Here is a 20,290-nt window from a genome sequence, read left to right as displayed (position 1 = left end):
CAATACTTTGGCCACCTCATGCGAAGAGCTGACTCATTTGAAAAGACCCTGATGCTGGGAAGGATTGAGGGCAGGAGGAGAAGGGGACAACAGAGGATGAGATCGTTTGATGACATCACTGACTCAATGGACATGAGTTTGAGTAAACTCCAGGAGTTGGTGATGGACAAGGGAGGCCTGGCATGCTGCAGTCTATGGGGTCGCAAAGAGTCGGACACGACTGAGGACTGGACTGAACTGAACTGAAACACAGTAACATTTGACTACAGCTGTTGTATCCCTAGCCCATCTTAGATGTTGTTTGATTATATTTATGATACTTAGAAAATGATTTCTTCTTCATGAAGCATATACACCCCCACCCCCAAATACTTCACATACAGTGAGAAAATACAGCCCTCACCAAGCAGACTGTGGCTGGACAGAGCACACCTATGCTTGCCAGTGGGAACAGAATTAATTTCAAATATCCCAAATCATGGAGTGCCAGGCATCCCAGAGTTAGCATTTCTTTGCCTTCTGTGTACAGAGAGCATGGCACGAAATGCTGTAGTTAGGCTGGGAGATTTTTGAGACCTGTAAGCAATTTGCCTTTCTGTATCAATTTTTTTTTTAATCTTGAAAAAATGCCCACTTCCCAGCACTCCACTCCTTCCTTAATCACTGTGATCAGCATAGCAGCATTTCAGTGAATCGCCATCAACTTTTATATAAGTAGGTGGGAAGGAAGAGCTTGTGCTATGTAAGTGCTTCATAGATAGGAATTTGGAAGACTTGAAAGGGAAAATTCCAGTAAATCTTCTGAGAAAGAAATCGCTCAATCGAGGATTTATAAATTGCCATATCTTCCCAAAAGTACATTACTAAACGTGAAAAAGAAGAAATTTTTCCTTGCTTTGTCAATTCAGAAATCATCATGATATAACTCATATGATCCAATGAAAAGATAATACTGAAATATTTATATTTATCTATCAGTTCAGTTCAGTTCAGTCTCTCAGTCGTGTCTGACTCTCTGTGACCCCATGAATCGCAGCACACCAGGCCTCCCTGTCCATCACCATCTCCCGGAGTTCACTCAAACTCACTTCCGAGTCATTGATGCCATCCAGACATCTCATCTTCTGTCGTCCCCTTTTCCTCTTGCCCCCAATCCCTCCCAGCATCAGAGTCTTTTCCAATGAGTCAACTCTTCGCATGAGGTGGCCAAAGTACTGGACTTTCAGCTTTAGAATCATTCCTTCCAAAGAACACCCAGGGTTGGTCTCCTTTAAAATGGACTGATTGGATCTCCTTGCAGTCCAAGGGACTCTCAAGAGTCTTCTCCAACACCACAGTTCAAAAGCATCAATTCTTCGGCGCTCAGCTTTCTTCACAGTCCAATTCTCACATCCATACATGACCACTGGAAAAACCATAGCCTTGACTAGATGGACCTTTGTTGACAAAGTAATGTCTCTGCTTTTGAATATGCTACCTAGGTCGGTCATAACTGTCCTTCCAAGGAGTAAGCGTCTTTTAATTTCATGGCTGCAATAACCATCTGCAGTGATTTTGGAGCCCCAAAAAATAAAGTCAGCCACTGTTTCCACTGTTTCCCCATCTATTTCCCATGAAGTGATGGGACCAGATGCCATGATCTTCGTTTTCTGAATGTTGAGCTTTAACCCAACTTTTTTACTCTCCACTTTCACCTTCATCAAGAGGCTCTTTAGTTCCTCTTCACTTTCTGCCATAAGGGTGGTGTCATCGGCATATCTGAGGTTATTGATATTTCTCCCGGCAATCTTGATTCCAGCCTGTGCTTTATCCAGCTCAGCATTTCTCATGATGTACTCTGCATGTAAGTTAAATAAGTAGGGTGACAATATACAGCCTTGACGTACTCCTTTCCCGATTTGGAACCAGTCTGTTGTTCCATGTTCAGTTCTAACTGTTGCTTCCTGACCTGCATACAGGTTTCTCAAGAGGCAGGTCAGGTGGTCTGGTATTCCCATCTCTTTCAGAATTCTCCACAGTTTATCGTGATCCACACAGTCAAAGGCTTTGGCATATCAATAAAGCAGAAATAGATGTTTTTCTGGAACTCTCTTGCTTTTTCGATGATCCAGTGAATGTTGCCAATACCACATCATTATTTACAAAAAGAAATAGTGATATTCTTTCTCTTAACTCAAAATCCCATAAAAGAGGTTATTTCTGCCAATTTACAATTTGAAGAACTGTCTTCCTTGGATCGTGTATGCTGATGATTCCCTCCCAAGCATCCATACCTCCGTCCTTCTTCCAAACAGAATCTGAATCTATTCAGGTATCCACCCCTCCCTCAAGCAGCCCAGGAGACTGAAGGGAAGCTAAATACTTCCCAGGGTCTGGAGACAGTCTTAAATTTCTAAGCTAGGCAGGATCAGACTCTATTGTAATGACTATAGTAAATCTAGTTAGTTGGTTATGTGATCTAGATTTGGAACACGGGGAAGGATTTTCATTGCATAGTTGGGGCAGGGGTTTTCTTTCTCATGCTGGACATGAATAATGAAGTACACAGTTCTCATTGCTAGCAGCAGATATCCAATGAGGAGGAGAGGAACCAGCCTCAGGAACAAGACAATACCAAAGATTATAGGGGAGAGGGATAAGAGGAATTTAGCCCAGGAGGACATGGTATAGCTTTTGAATTAGCCAAACATGAAATCTTTTCTCCTTTTGGGCTTCCCATTATATGAGATAATTGATTTCCTTATTATTTAAGTGAATGGAGCTTTACTTTCTTTGCATCTTAAACAATAACTTATGATTAACATTTTATATTCATGTCTGGGCAGACCCTGCAAATAATTGAAATCCAAGTCTGTCTGGGTGCTTTAATTGGAGGAGGACCAATCACAGATTATCTCTTCTCCCAATCTAACACCAGACCTGCAAACTTGGCTTTTAATGACTGCTTTAGGCTAAAGCACTGTGTATCCATGGAGGTGTTGGTTAGGATGCCAACAGGACTGACATCTTAAACTGGATGGTCGAATGGAATCAAAGTTTTATTAGAAAGTAGAGTGTGGGAGTGAGAATTGGGAAGACTTCCAACAGTGTCCAGCACTGTCTATTATCCTGGGATCTGAAAGCTGGTATGTTGAGTAAATTTTGAATTTACTCCCCCCAAGACATAAACCTTGAATGAATGAAATAATTGCAACAGTTCTTATTATAATATAGTATCTTGATTCTAAAATAAAGTATTTTAAATCATAATTTTTTCTGGTTTTAAGAAATATTGCTGATACAAAAATTAGCCCAATCATTTATGAGGCTTTAAACACAATCTTTTATAGATTTCCCTTTTGCATGCCAGTGTTAATGAATGGTTGGTATTGCTGGAGAACTGGGAAGCAGGTAGGCAAGAAGATGACTGTACCTGTCTCTTCTCTTCAGGCCAATTGATGCTTTTTTATGTGCTCACAGATTGAAAGCCAACAGTCTTATCAGTTCCCCACAAAAAAGTTTGCCTTGTTACGAAAACATAAAACTCAAATACATTAGTTTTATAGTTAGTATTTTCTCAGGCAGGGCCTATCATGCAATTTTCACTCTTGTTCATGAAGTTGTTTAGTGTTGTAAATTATACATTAGCTTCCAAACTGCTGTGAGCATCACCTCTATCATTTGTGTGCTTTATCAATAAATTATGCCATTTCAATAATATGTAAATTTCTATCAACATTTTTGGTCTTGAAATTACAAACCTCAAGCTTGTATAAATAATATATGGAAATGGAGATGGTATCTGCAAACTGATTTTATTATTAGACATTTAGTGGTAATGAGATATAACGTTTAGTTAAATGAGTTCTTTCTAAGACGTCTAGAAATGGGTGTCCTGCGTATCTCTCTTGAAAATAAAGATATTTATTTAGGTATTGGGGTAAATGATAGAATTCTGAGGTACAAAGACCAACTTGAAGCCTAAAGGAAAGTTTTAAAGAAGTAACTCTCAAAAGGCACTCAGGGGCTTGCCTGCATTAGGGATTCGTAAATTCATATATTAGTCTATAGCCTGACAACATGTCTCACAAGCAAACAAAATCACTTTGATGCCAGCATTCACATTAGGTGATCTTGTCCAGCTCTTTGTGACCCCATGGACTGTAGCCTTCCAGGCTCCTCTATCCATGGGACTCTTCAGGCAAGAATATTGGAGTGGGTTGCCATGACCTCCTCCAGGAAATCTTCTCAACCCAGGGATTGAACCCAAGTCTTTTCCATCTCCTGCATTGGCAGGTGGGGTCTTTAGCACTAGAGCCACCTGGGGAGCCTCTTATTAGGTGATAGAAGCTTTAATTGATTAAGAAATTGGGAGTAGCTTTGTCAATCTTGATGAAAATAAAATGTAAAACCTTCTTAATCTGTGGAGTTGCTATAGTACATAGTCCCAAAATGTTTGTTCTAAGTCAGAACCATCCTGGGAGACCCATCTGGTCTAAGGTTATCTCTGATCCAAAGGATCCATAGGATGCTTTGGTGGGCAGGGCATAGGATGCCATGAGATGAGCCTAATGCTGGCCTTCTGTGTGGCCTCTGACCAACGTGGGGCCTCCATCTGGAGGAGGGCATGGCAACCCACGCCAGTACCATCGTGGGCCCCTGGTAACATCACATTTTGAACCCAGAATTAATCTGCAACATCAGCCGCATAGTTGCTTCTCCCTAAACATCAGGTCAGGAAGTTCTCTTTTGTTCCCATTCCCCTTTCCTTCTTGTCCTCACATCTAGCTTCCTTCTTTTCCTCACCTAAACTAGCTACTGAGTGTCATCACCCTGCCCCTAGGTCCTAGAGTCCTATTTCCTGGCTCCTTTCCACCTCTACTTCCTCTTATTGTCATCAGCTCTTAGAATATTAGACGTAGGACCTTGCAGAGACTGTATTTTAGTGATAATATAACAACAATGATAAAATTAGTAACTAAGAATTGGGTAGTTTGGTTATAACGACTATAATAAGAGTAATAAAGTTCCTGTAGAGTGTAGCCTTCCTATGCGGTAGCCACTGAACTAGGCAGTCTTACGTGGCTTCTCTTGTTTAATCTTCTAAGAGCAGTAACTCTTACTCTCCCCACTCTGTACCTTTTTATTCATCTCCTTTTGCCCTGAAGCTGTGTCCTTTCTGCTTTCCACCTGCCTATGGAGACACTTTTTGTGTTTTCTGGAAGTTTTTAATTCCACATTCTTTAACTATTTCATTTTTTATAACTGTCTTCTTATTTTTATGATGCTATTCTCCTCTAGATTCTCTTTTGGAGTGTTATTTTTATTTAAATATTAAAATATTCTACTAGTTTTATTGATTGTTTCCTTATGTACTTTGAGGGGTGTTATTTGTTGACCTTTGTTCATATTTTTCATGTTGTTTTTGCTTCAGCCCAAATATTTCCTAATTTGATTCTTATTTGTATTTTCACTTTGTGTTTGAAAATCTTTGGGCGAGAGGGTTGAGGGAAGAAGATACAGGTTCTCATTATAGGTACTCTTAAAAAAGGGAAAAGGAGAAATATAAGTTCATTGTAGTGTGCTGGGATCTCTCTTTCTGGGCTTGGGGGTGCCTTGCTCCTCCTCAAAGTCTCTGGTTCTTCTTGGTCGTGGCTGTCTTCCAGGTACCAGGGCCCTTTCTCACCATTTCAGCAAATGGAGGAATTGAAGTAGGGGAGTAACAAGACTGCTGATGAGATTTTAGTTTCGCAGTTACTCACACAGACATGCCTCTTCTACTTGTATGTCTCTAAGCACAGAGTACACCTTTTTACCTGTTCTTATCTTCAGAGCGTACTTTCCTACTCGTATCTTGGGGCATAGTTTCCTCCTATCTTAATGTCCTATTTCTAACTTTCAGGAATGCTTCAAAATCTCTAGCTTTTTGATAGCACAAGTCCGTATTTCCCAATGCTATGTGGTTTTATCATTCTTTTTAAAAATACCTCTCCTGTCACTTCATAGGACTTTTTTTTATAGAAGACAGTGGATTCCTGGATTCTTCTTCTTTTTTTTTTTAATCTGGATTCTATCTACCGTCTCAAACCAATATTGACTTCCATTTTTCAGATAAACTATAATTAGCTTAAAGAATGTGCACAAAAATCTGAGATCCTATCTATTCTGATCAAGTCCTCTGATGCCAGAGCCTGTGTTCCCAATCAATATCAACTCTGATTTTCATTATAGGCTTTTCAGTTTATATGTGATTGCATTCAATGGTTTAGCCCTCACAGTATAGCCTGTAAGGTTTTGTGACTATTGTCTCCAGTTGACTGATAAGTAGTCAGATTCGGAAATGTTGACTACCCCAGGAACTCACAGCTAATAGTGGCATGTAGAAAATATTTCTACACTTGCAGCAGATAATACTTGGTACATAATAGGAGCTCAGGATGCAAAGAAAAACTTTATGCCCCTGCACTCCATGACCTCACAGAATAGAACCTGGCACAAAACCCAACTCTCATAATTCTCAACCTTTTAGGCACCTTTATACTAAGCCTTACTACTTCCATTTCCTTGGTCCTGTTCAAAGTCATCTTGTTAACACACATACACACCCACACACACATACACCCTTACTTTATTGGAGATTACAAATGGCAAATGGCAATGCCTGACCTTTTTTGATATGACTACGTTCAATAATGCATTGCTGTTTTATGCAAGTATACATCAAAGAATTAGCCCTTAAGGTTTTCAAAAGATTTCCAATACGGTCTCAATGCTCCAGAAGTTTTGCATCTTTGTTTTAAGGCAGTTCTGCAATGTGCTTAGAAATGAAAGAGAAAGCTAGCTTTGTCAAAGAGAAAACATTGACAAATCAGAAGTTTACTGAAGAATCTAATCAACTGGGGAGTCTAGCAGGCCATGCTGATTAGTGCTAGTAGACACTTCAAGTAACACAAGCTTCTCTTAAGCAGCCACACTGCTCTGGAGACTTCTAAGAGACCATCATTGTCAACTGGAGCAAAAATGATGAGCCTGTAATGAAACAGTTATAAACACTGCATTCAGTCAGTCAGTCAGTTCAGTCGCTCAGTCATGTCTGACTCCTCATGACCCCATCGCAAAACACTGCATTACGTTGTTTTGATTTGGGTACTGTCACCTAGATCATTGTACTCAGGGTGGGAGAGTAAGAAAGTGGAAAGCGTTACGTATCAACAATGAGTGGCATCGCTCAAGATAAATTCCATTGCCCTGCTGAATAAAGAGGTTTGATCTAAGTCCTCACTTACCCCTTCATTAATTATTGTTCTTAATGATAACTAATAATAGCAACACCATATGAATATCTGGATTCTAAGGAGGAATTTTATCTTCATTACATCCCTACTGCTGTACTTCTATTTTTGCTCTAATACACAAAAAGGAAATAAATAATAGAAACAATGCTTTACATTTGTTGTCATTGTTTAGTCGCCAAGTCGTGTCCGACTCTTCACGACCCCATAGACTGCAGCACTCCAGGCTTCCGTGTCCCTCACTGTCTCCCAGAGTTTGCACTAGTTCATGTCCATTGATTCGGCGATGCCATTCAACCATCTCATCCTCTGTCACCCTCTTCTCCTTCTGCCTTCAGTCTATCCCAGCATCAGGGGAAGAGTGGAGGACAACTACTAATTACTCCAGAAAGAATGACATGGCAGGGCCAAAGTGGAAACTTTACATTTGCTATTACATTTGCTATTGTTTAATTAATCATAGTTGTTATAAAGTTTCCTCTTTCAATTCTCACCAAAACATTGTAAAATAAGTATTATTTAGATTATAGCTAAAATATGATATATAGATTTTAAAATAAGGAAATATTCTGAGAAATTAAGTAATCTATCCTGTGTAGCACAAGCAGAGATTAAGTGGTGATGAAAGGAAAACTCATACTGCAGTTGTCTGTCTCTGAATGTCCATGTTTCTGCCACACCAATTGCTTCTTTAGCAATACTTAGAACAAGTCTAGACCACAGGGGTTTTCTATACTGGTTTCCATGCCTCAGATGGAGACATTCACCTTGTAAATACATGGGTCTTAGGATTCACTGACCAGCATAGGGCTCCTGGAATTTCTCAGTTCTGCCTCCAACTATGTTCAACAGAAAATTACAAAGGTATATAAAATTGAATCTAGTGTTTTTCCTATATTACTGAAATAACAATTTCATTTCTGTGGTGATTATATTAACATAACTTTTAAGTTCATTTTCAGTGTCAGGTATTAATATTTTGTCTGGGTAAACACAATTTCCGATATCCAGAACTTATCAAGAAATTGAGCCTGGCATCACTAAGAGCAACATATTATTTAAAAAGAAGAATTTTCAGCTTGTTCCAAAATCTCACTTTGGCTCTGTACTGGCTATGGTGAACTTGGTTTAAAAGCAGTAAAGTGTATTCTGGCATTTTGACTCCATTTTAAAGATTATGAATTGCAAGCATTCATTTTAGCTTGATCTTTTCAGCCCATTCATTTCAGTACCTCTTAAAAAAAAAAAAGACAAAACACATAACCACAGACCTTTTAAAGGGGTTCAGATTTATATACTCCTTGGTATTTGAATGGAAAACTTTCGACTTTAAAAAGTGCATTACAGCTCCTAAAATAACCAAACCAAGAGTTATAGCCCATAATCCAACAATAGAAATGAAACAAGAATCATAAAAAAAAAAATTCATTTAATCCAAAAGAAAAGAGAGAAAATAGGACAAAGAACAAATGGGAAAAACAAAAAACAAATAGCAAGTGATAGACCTAAATCAAACCATGTCAATTATGACATTAAATGTAAATGGTTTAAATGCCTTAACTAAAAGCAGAGATTGTTATTGAATTTAAAAAATCAAGGCACAACTATATGCTGCCAAAAAGTAATACACTTCAAATATTATATATATATAAAGAAAAAGGATCAAAACTAAATGCTATGCTAACATTAATCAAAGAAAAAAAAAAAACAAGCTGAATGGCCATATTAACACTAGATTTCAGAGCAAAAAATATTAACAGGAAAAAGAAGGTCATTTCATAACAATAAAGGAGTCAGTTCTCAAAGACAAAAGAGTCCTAAATGCACATGTATCTAATGAGTTTCTAAATACATAGGGAGAAAACAAACTTGATAGAGCTGCAAGGAGGAATGGTGATACCCACAGTAATTGTTAGAGATGTCAGTGCCCCTTTGTCAATAATGTATGGAAAAAGAAATTAAGAAATCAGTGATATAGTACCCTTGAATAATGCTTATTAATCGACTTTATCTGCTTAACTTACAGAACACTCCACTGAACAGCAGCAAAATGCTTTCTTTTCACAAGCACATGGAAAATGTATTGAAATAGACCCCATCCTGAGCCATTAAAATATTTTTAGTAAATTTAAAAGTATTCAAGTAACTCAAAGTATGTTCTCTGACTACTATGGTGGAATTAAATTAAAACCAATAACAGAAATATTTGTGAAAAATCTCCAAATATTTGGAAAGCTACATAGCACAAATCTGAATAGTTCATGGATCAAGGGAAAAATCAAAAGGGAAATTATAAAGTATGAATGTGAAAATACAATACACAACTGAATGAGTGTGAAAATATATCAGAATGTGTGAAGTACTACTAAAACACTGTTTAGGAAGAAATTTATAGCAGTAAGTTGGTAAAGAATAAAGGTCTTCAGAGGACTAAAATTAGTGACCTCAGCTTCTACTTTAAGAAACTAGAAAACAAACAGCAAATAAAGCCAGTGCTAGCAGAAGAGAGTCAGAAACAACTTAGTGACTGAAGAAGCAGAAGAAAGGAAATAATAAAAATCAAAGTAGAAATAGATGAAATGGGAAACAAAGACAATGAGAAATCAATTAAACCAAAGTTGGTTCGTTGCAAAGATGAAGAAAAATTAGTAAATCTTTAGCCAGATTGGTCATGAAAACAGGAAAGACACAAATTACCAATATCAGTGATTAGAGTGATAACATCAGTACAGATTCCACAGATATTAAAAGGATAATAAAGAGATATTATGAACAGCTATACCTATAAATGTGACAACTTAGATGAAATGGACAAATTTCTTGAAAGCAACAAACTACCAAAGCTCACTCAAAAAGAAATAGAAAACCTGTATAAACCTAGATCTAACCAATACAATATTATAAAGTAATTAGCCTCTAATTAAAATTAATAAATTAAAAAAAAAAACAAAAACAACAATAAATGCTGGAGAGGGTGTGGAGAAAAGGGAATCCTCTTACACTATTGGTAGGAATGCAAACTAGTACAGCCACTATGGAGAACAGTGTGGAGATTCCTTAAAAAAACTGGAAATAGAACTGCCTTATGATCCAGCAATCCCACTGCTGGGCATACACACTGAGGAAACCAGAAGGGAAAGAGACACGTGTACCCCAATGTTCATCGCAGCACTGTTTATAATAGCCAGGACATGGAAGCAACCTAGATGCCCATCAGCAGATGAATGGATAAGAAAGCTGTGGTACATATACACAATGGAGTATTACTCAGCCATTAAAAAGAATACATTTGAATCAGTTCTAATGAGATGGATTATACAGAGTGAAGTAAGCCAGAAAGAAAAACACCAGTACAGTATACTAACGCATATATATGGAATTTAGAAAGATGGTAACAATAACCCTGTGTATGAGACAGCAGAAGAGACACTGATGTATAGATCAGTCTTATGGACTCTGTGGGAGAGGGAGAGGGTGGGGAGATTTGGGAGAATGGCATTGAAACATGTATAATATGTATGAAACGAGTCGCCAGTCCAGGTTCGATGCACGATACTGGATGCTTGGGGCTGGTGCACTGGGACGACCCAGAGGGAGGGTATGGGGAGGGAGGAGGGAGGAGGGTTCAGGATGGGGAACACAGGTATACCTGTGGCGGATTCATTTCGATATTTGACAAAACCAATACAATATTTTAAAGTTTAAAAATAAAATTGAAGAAATAAAATCAACTGGAAAAAAAAAAAAACAAAAGCACTTCGAGTGCAGAAACGATCATCTTTTCAACAAGTTGTGCTGGATCTGTTGGATGTCTATACACTAAGAAGAAAAAAACTCTGATCAGCATCTCAAAATATATAAAAGAGTAACTCAAAGTGGATTATAGAACTACATATAAAACCTAAAATTATTTAAAAAAATTAAAAGAAAATATAAGGAAAATATTTGTGGCCTGAAATTGTTGCAGTTGCTCAGTTGTGCCCAACTCTTTGAGACCCCATGGACGGCAGCACTCCAGGCTTCCCTGTCCTTCATCATCTCCCAGAGCTTGCTCAAACTCATGTCCATTGAGTTAGTGATGCTATCCAACCATCTTATCCTCTGTCATCCCCTTCTGCCTTCATTCTTTCCAAATATCAGGCTCTTTTCTAATGAGTCAGCTCTTTACATCAGGTGGCAAAAGTATTGGCACTTTAGCTTCAGCATCAGTCCTTCCAAAGAATATTCAGGACTGATTTCCTTTAGGATGGACAGGTTTGATCTCCTTACGGTCCAGGGACTCTCAAGAGTCTTCTCCAACACCACAGTTCAAAAGCATCAATTCTTTAGCATTCAGCCGTGCTTATGGTGCAACTCTCACATCCATACGTGACTACTGGAAAAACCATAGCTTTGACAAGATTGACCTTTGTTGGCAAAGTAATGTCTCTGCTTTTTAATACACTGTCTAGGTTTGTCATAGTTTTTCTTCCTAGAAGAAAGTATCTTTTAAAATCATGGCTACAGTCACCATCTGCAGTGATTTTGGAGCTCAAGAAAATAAAGTCTGTCACTGTTTCCGTTGTTTTCCCATGTATTTGCTATGAAGTGATGGGAGCGGATAACATGATCTTCGTTATTTGAATGTTGAGTTTTAAGCCAGCTTTTTCAGTTCAGTTCAGTTCAGTTGCTCAGTCGTGTCCAACTGTTTGCGACCCCATGAATCGCAGCACGCCAGGCCTCCCTGTCCATCACCAACTCCTGGAGTTCACCCAGACTCACGTCCATCGAGTCAGTGACGCCATCCAGCCATCTCATCCTCTGTCGTCCCCTTCTCCTCCTGCCCCCAATCCCTCCCAGCATAAGAGTCTTTTCCAATGAGTCAACTCTTCACATGAGGTGGCCAAAGTACTGGAGTTTCAGCTTTAGCATCATTCCTTCCAAAGAAATCCCAGGGCTGATCTCCTTCAGAATGGACTGGTTGGATCTCCTTGCAGTCCAAGGGACTCTCAAGACTCTTCTCCAACACCAAAGTTCAAAAGCGTCAATTCTTCGGCACTCAGCCTTCTTCACAGTCCAACTCTCACATCCATACATGACCACAGGAAAAACCATAGCCTTGACTAGATGGACCTTTGTTGGCTAAGTAATGTCTCTGCTTTTGAATATGCTATCTAGATTGGTCATAACTTTCCTTCCAAGAAGTAAGCGTCTTTTGATTTCTTGGCTGCAGTCACCATCTCCAGTGATTTTGGAGCCCAAAAAAATAAAGTCTGACACTGTTTCCACTGTTTCCCCATCTATTTCCCATGAAGTGATGGGACCAGATGCCATGATCTTCGTTTTCTGAATGTTGAGCTTTAAGCCAACTTTTTCACTCTCCACTTTCACTTTCATCAAGAGGCTCTTTAGTTCTTCACTTTCTGCCATAAGGGTGGTGTCATCTGCATATCTGAGGTTATTGATATTTCTCCTGGCAATCTTGATTCCAGCTTGTGTTTCTTCCAGTCCAGTGTTTCTCATGATGTACTCTGCATAGAAGTTAAATAAGCAGGGTGACAATATACAGCCTTGACGTACTCCTTTTCCTATTTGGACCCAGTCTGTTGTTCCGTGTCCAGTTCTAACTGTTGCTTCCTGACCTGCATACAAATTTCTCAAGAGGCAGATCAGGTTGTCTGGTATTCCCATCTCTTTCAGAATTTTCCACAGTTTATTGTGATCCACACAGTCAAAGGCTTTACTTTCATCAAGAGGCTCTTTAGTTCCTCTTCACTTTCTGCCATAAGGAAGGTGTCATCTACATATCTGAGGTTATTGATATTTCTCCCAGCAATGTTGATTTCAGCTTGTGCTTCATCCAGCCCACCATTTCATGTGATGTACTCTGCATATAAGTTAAATAAGCAGGGTAACAATATACAGCCTTGATGCACTCCTTTCCCAGCTTGGAACCAGTCCATTGTTCCATGTCTACCTGTTGCTTCTTGACCTGCCTGCAGGTTTCTCAGGAGGCAGGTAAGATAGTCTGGTATAAGAATTTTCCACAATTTGTTGTGATCCACACAGTCAAAGGCTTTGGCATAGTCATTGAAGCAGAAGTAGATGTTTTTCTGGAATTCCATTGCTTTTTCTGTGATCCAGTGGATGTTGGCCATTTGATCTCTGGTTCCTCTGCCTTTCTAAATCCAGCTTGAACATCTGGAATTTTTGATTCACATACTGTGGAAGCCTGGCTTGGAGAATTTTGAGCATTACTTTGCTAGCATGTGAAATGAGTGCAATTATGTGGTAGTTTGAACATTCTTTGGCATTGCCCTTCTTTGAGATTGGAATGAAAACTGACCTTTTCCTGTCCTATGGCCACTGCTGAGTTTTCCAAATTTGCTGGCATATTGAGTGCAGCACTTTCACAGCATCATTTTTTAGGATTTGAAATAGCTCAGCCGGAATTCCATCACTTCCACTAGCTTTGTTCGTAGTGATGCTTCCTAAGGCCCTCTTGACTTCACATTCCAAGATGTCTGCCTCTAGGTGAGTGATCACACCATCGTGGTTATCTGGGTCATTAAGGTCTTTTTTGTATAGTTCTTCTGTGTATTCTTGCCACCTCTTCTTAATATCTTCTGCTTCTGTTAGGTCTATACCATTTCTGTCCTGTATTGTGCCCATCTTTGCATGAAATGTTCTTTGCCTGAAATCGCGCCAAGATTTCTTAGATATGGGCTTTGCTGGTGGTTCAGACAGTAAAGAATCTGCCTGCAATGTAGGAGACCCAGGTTCAATCCTTGGGTCAGAAAGTTCCTTGAAGAAGGGAATAATCACTCCATTATTCTCGCCTGGAGAATCCCATGGACAGAGGATTCTGGCGGACTACAGTCCATGGGTTCACAGAGAGTCAGACATGACTGAGTGACTAACGCAATTACTTAAATATAAGCATAATCCATAAAAGAACGAATTAGTGAATAGGACTTGAGCTCAGCAAATGACCCTAACCACCCTTGTCCTTCCTAGTCCTTATAAGACAGATCAACTTGAACTCAAGATTCATTCTATATTCTTGTTTAGGAAACTACAATTTGACTTATATTGGCTGAATCCTTTTTCTTTGAAATATAGCAGGTATGCCTAACTTTTGTATAGCATAGTTAAAGTTACAGATGGATTTTCTATATATTATCTAATTATATAGCAAGTTTTATAAAGAGGATACTCTTACTATGCACCTCTTACATGTGACTAAACTGAGACTCAAAGATTCAATTACTTACCCAAGGTTCCATTGCTAGAAAGTGGCAGGGCCAGACTCTAACAAGTTCCTTGATCTTGGAATCTGGTTGTTGTTTAAAAACTGTCTCATTTCGCCTCTCTATACAGAATGGGAAGTTGGTCTATGATTTTTAAAAAAGAGCCAGTTCTTGCTAAAAGAGAAGATTAATGACAACATCAGCTCTCTCAAGACACCAGGATATTACTTAGTGAACTAGATATCTATCCTTTATCTTTATTTCAAGCCTATCATGGCTGCCATCCATGTTTGTAAGTGTGGCTAATGAGAAAAGATGCATGACCAACTGCCCTTTCTATCTTGTATAGAAATAAATTTACCTTAGCCTTTAATGACACTTTGCCACTCTATATTCATGTTGCCGTAAATTAGTGTAATTCCCAAAGTGACTACCAAATGCCCATGGTGTAACCTCTTCACCCAGTAGGATCTGACCCAATATTCCTCTGATGTTGTCTAAATAGATGACTCACTTCAGGGAGCCTCCCTTTGAATTCAGTGCTCTTGGCATTTGCCCCAGTTCTGTAATAGCCACTATACTATGGCTATATCCCAGGGGTAAAGTAATGGATCTCTGGCAATCTGGCTGTCCCCTTTATTTCTTTTTCACATTTGTTTACACATCTGTGACTGTCCTCTGAGAATGGTACAAAGTATAAAGGATAATATCCACCCACTATCCTCTCTAAGGGTCAAAACCACATGAGCGGTCTTATCAGTCTCATTCATGTGCTTCTAGACATGGTTAAGCCATGTGAAAGCCAAAGTAGAGTGTTATTAACAGAGTCAAATTTAAACCAGTATACTTATTGCAAAAGACAATATTTGAGAAATGTACATAAATAGAAAGTGAACCTTTCATATTATGTGTGTGTGTGTGTGTATGTGTATGAGGGCACACGTGTGCACACCCAGTCATGTCTGACTCTTTGCAACCTTTTGGAAGTGGGAACACATTTTATAAAGCTATCCAAAGAAATGCAAAACCATATTTTCTTATTAGTAATAGTCCTAGTCCTTTCCCTTGAAAATCAAATTTAGTATCATATTTGTATGGCATCTGGGGAAACAAGTGGAGCAAGAGGTTGGAAAATTATGATTGGAAGTAAAATACTTGACTTCAAGTGTCCCATATACATGTTTTGTCCAGCTCACGCAATGGTTTTTATTCTTTTTCATTTGCATTATTTCTGCCTATAAACCTCTCTTCTGGAGAAGGCAATGGCACCCCACTCCAGTACTCTTGCCTGGAAAATCCCATGGATGGAGGAGCCTGGTAGGCTGCAGTCCATGGGGTCGCTAAGAGTCGGACACGACTGAGGTACTTCACTTTCACTTTTCTGTTTCGTGCGTTGGAGAAGGAAATGGCAACCCACTCCAGGGCTCTTGCCTGGAGAATCCCAGGGATGGGGGAGTCTAGTGGGCTGCTGTTTATGGGGTCGCACAAAGTCGGACACGACTGAAGCGACTTTTCAGCAGTAGCAGCGGCAAACCTCTCTTCTTTTCCTATTGTTGAGGGTGTTTTTAATCTTTATAACAAGTCTTGCAGAAGCAAAGAGTTGGTTTCTTTTCTCTTCTAGTACAGGCCAACATAGTTAAAGAGAGAAAGAGAGAGAAAGCTAGGTGTGTCTACCTTGCCTCTGCCACTTGTTAATTGTTTGATTTACTTAACCACACTGAAGTTCAAGTGTTTCATATATAAAATGAGATCACAATATACAGGTCATTGTTAGAACCAAATGAGTTACTGTAAAATATGTAAAAATAACAGACATATAGAAGACGTCTAAGAAGCATCATTTTTAACTTTCCCCTTAATAAATTAAAGAATATGAATAATTTCTCTCTGTTCTATACCTTTGTTGATGTACATATCTTTATTTGGATCAAACAGTAAATAAATTCTTATCTGGCCATCAGAAATTTAATAGAAATAGTGTAACCTCCAAATCCTGTACTTCTGATGATTATGGTTCTCTACTTTGGAACTTGAAGTAAGATGTGATTCTTAGTTCAGTTTCTGTACCTTTTAACTTAAGATGTGTCATATAGATAAAATTTCTTATTTTAAGAGAAAGAATAGTTCATAGATAAATATTTAAATATTGGTTATTGGAAAGAGATCCACAATTTTCCACACTTTCAGTAGAGATAGGAATGGATTGTACCTAATGGTTCCCAGATAGTTTTTCTGGTTCCAAAATGCCATGAAGAGCCAGCTTCCTTGTCAAAGAAATACAGCCTTATCCCCACAGTGCCATTCCCTAACTCCACTCCAGCCTAGCAGAACTTTTGGATCCTAATAGATTAATGGAAGAAAGGCAAACCCAGCAAATCAACAAGACCAATAACCTGGACATTTAATGTGTAATGTGATGGTAAAGATTTGTCAGATCAGATCAGATCAGTCGCTCAGTCGTGTCCGACTCTTTGCGACATCAGACACATCTAAATTCCAGCCCTTGCCAACTGTGTAGGTTGTGATAAAGACCAAACAAACTTCTTTCTTTGTAACAGGAGTCTCTTCAATTTTTGTTGTTGGTGGTATTGTAAAATGGGAATAATAACGGTACCTGTGAGGAGTACCGGGTACATACAGATAGATGTTCAGTCAGTATTCAATACCATTATTATTTATCTAAAAGAGACCATTCCCTCTTCACACTGAATTCTACTAGTCTTCTGCCAGCTTCCCTGGTGGCTCAGAAGGTAAAGATTCTGCCTGTAATGCAGGAGACCTGGGTTCAATCCCTGAGTCGGGAAGATCCTCTGGAGAAGGAAATAGCAATCCACTCCAGTTTTCTTACCTGGAAAGTCCCATGGATGGAGAAGCCTAGGGGGCTATAGTCCATGGGGTCCCAAAGAGCTGGACACAGCTGAGCGACTGACACTTTCACAGTCTTATAAAATGGAAAAATACAAAAGCAGAACAAAAATGTGGATTCTCATATCAGTTCGTTCCACCCATTCTAAGTTTCCTTAAATTTAAGTGCTCTTTATTTGACATCTTTCTGAAGACCCCCCTTCCCCTGCACCACCATTACCCAGAGGGATCCTCCCACATGTAAGAAAGTTGTATGGCTACTGCTTAAGAACACAGATGAGTTTGAACCCTAGCTCATTCTCTTACTGACTTTGTGTTTGGGGCACAAATACCTGTCTGAGATATTGTGATAATTGAGTTAATATATGTGAAACACCTAGAAGAGTACTGGAATGTGTATTCTATAATCTGTAGCTATGACTAGAAATAACAGAATGTATTCATTTTTTTCTCTTCTGAAAGCACCTGTTTATTTTGGGGTCCTGACCTTCTATTGTGATGATTTTTTCCCCCAATCTCCTTTTTTTCTTTTTTCCCAATACTAAAAGAAGAAGGGCAAAGTATTATCTATTTACAACATACCAGTCCCATGTATTGTCAATACAGTTGTCCTGTGTTGCAGTATTGAAAGGACTCATTATTATACATGAGTCCCTCCCTGGACTTCTTCATTATTCTCATGAGGGTTCATTAAAGCAGGGCTTTTGTGAAAGACCAAAGGTACTCCAGTTTTGACATGGCTATGACTTTCAACCTGGATTATAATTCACATTTCTCTGTATTCCACATTAAACTGTCATCTTCTTGAGGTCAAAGGACCGTATCCTAACTTTATTGTGTCTATAGCACCTAACGCATACCCAGGAATGCTCCGTAAACTGCTGCATCACTGAATGAGTGAATGGAGTCACACTTGAAGTATAGTACGCTAGCCCTCTGTTCAGCAACAGAGTAAACTTCCAAGTAAGTTTTGAGATAATCCTGAAATTTTTAAATTTGGGGGGCAACTCTCGTGCATTCTGTGTGGGGACTTTCTCCCTCTCTAGCATCATCATTCCTGCCATCGTTCATTGTCTGTGCCCCCACATAATTCATCTTTTCCTGTCTCAGTGCCTTTACTCTCACTGCCCTTTCTTTTTGGAATGCCTTTGTCTCCTTGTCTACTTATCTGAATCTCAACTCACATCTCATGGAAACATTTCCTTCTGTATTCTCTGTGTGTGTCATTTCACCTTCTCCTGACCTACAATTGCAGCTGTTGTCTAAACCAATAGCTGTCACTTAGTATGTACTGTTGAGTGTTTTTAGTTATAATTTTTCAAGAAAAATACTTAACCAGACTTTAAATCCCTTGAAAGCAGTGACCTTACACTTTTATGCCTAGCCTTGCACCTCCTACATGGTGCAATAACAATAATAATTGTTACTAGAGTGACTTGGTCTATACCACTTAAACAAATAGCAGTGAAAAATAAAACTAAACACAACACAATGAAAACATAGTTTATGGGTTAACAGGGAGGTTCTATGTGCTGAGACACATCAGGACAGAGATCTAAGTTGCAGGTAGGGTTTCAGCTTCATTCATTCCTTTTGATTCTATGCTTTATTTTTATTTTTGTTTGATTCAGCTTTGGGGCAAGGGTGGTGGGATAACAGCATTTAACTTTAAGTCTAGTTGTATGTGCTAACAAATAAAAACTCTACTGCAGAATTGTTTATTTTACAATGAAACATTTCAAAACAAAACATGAGACAACTAATGCCTCTCTGCCATCTGTTCTGAAGAAGTGTGGGGAAGGTGTAGACGGGGGTGAAGTGTTATGTGCACGGTTCCCGCCTCCTCTTCATACCTTTCAGGAACATGGTGCTAATGACTGTGGCACAGATATTACCCAGATTTGCCGTGTGTGGCAATGTATTTGAGCATCCTGATTATCACAATATATGAAGCTACCAAATCCAAAGCAGTGTAAAGTATTGTAAATGAGCAGGATGCTGGACGGTCATATAAGTTCTTGTTCATATTTTATTATTTTTAAGTATTTATTTATTTGGCTGTGCTGGGTTTTCATTGAAGCATGTGGGATCTAGTTCCTTGACCAGGGATCAAACCTGGGTCCCCTGCATTGGAAGTGCAGAGTCTTAACCCTGGACCACCAGGGAAGTCCAATTGTTTATATCTTAAATCCTGGTAAGTGAGTCTCAAAGGAAGATGAAGGGAAAAACATTACCAACCATTGCTGCAAATCTCAGAGCAGCCACAATGACAGCTGATCTCGTGACAAGGACTAAGGTTGTCTTTGACACTAAGCACTTCTTCTGCCTCAGTGGCCAACAGCATCTGGTGCCGTGCATTTTCCTTACTCTGCATTTATGCATTAAATTTGTTTATATCTATTCATTGTCTGAATGTTACCACCTGGGTAATGTGTCAGCATTGTATGGAACTGGATCAGCAGCTCCCTTCATTCATCACCTTATTAACATTTGCCTTTGATTATATATCCTCCGAGGAAAGAATAACGTCCCGTTTGTTTTAGGATCTGACAGAACACTTTATGACTGGTGTGGGCTGCCCCAAATCATCAGCTAGGCATAAAGCCATCTCCTCCAATGAGCCTCTACCTCAGTTCAATTTGGCACACTGCCTTTCTTATGGCCTGCATTTGATAGACTCACTGTTCATGCGTTTCCATGAAACTAATTTAACAGTACCTAGACCTTTCTTCTTTTCACTAGTATCAAGCTCTCTTTCTTCCCATTCCTGGATTATTTCCTTTATTCCTGTGATAAACTTCCAGGTTTTTTTTTTTTTTTTTTTTTCTTCTTCTCACTACTGTCAGTCTTCCAGGAGCATCAGAGAAAACTGACATTTTGCCCAACCTGGAGACTTCTATCTCCATTGTCCATCCATTCATTCAG

General features: G+C 39.0%; 1 protein-coding gene and 1 non-coding gene across 3 annotated transcripts in view; one reads left to right on the top strand and one right to left on the bottom strand.

Moving 5' to 3' along the window:
- RNLS (renalase, FAD dependent amine oxidase) overlaps positions 1–20,290 on the top strand; it is a 276,260-nt gene that overhangs the window by 143,851 nt on the left and 112,119 nt on the right. The window lies entirely within an intron of this gene.
- On the bottom strand, positions 19,460–19,531 carry TRNAG-UCC (transfer RNA glycine (anticodon UCC)). The gene has a single exon. It is a non-coding gene; the product is annotated as a tRNA-Gly (tRNA).

The sequence above is a fragment of the Bos indicus genome, chromosome 26 (assembly GCF_029378745.1).
Source record: "Bos indicus isolate NIAB-ARS_2022 breed Sahiwal x Tharparkar chromosome 26, NIAB-ARS_B.indTharparkar_mat_pri_1.0, whole genome shotgun sequence".
NCBI classification, from domain to species: Eukaryota; Metazoa; Chordata; class Mammalia; order Artiodactyla; family Bovidae; genus Bos; species Bos indicus.
Note: the sequence above shows the minus strand (reverse complement) of the source record. Positions and strands in the feature narration are given on the sequence as shown.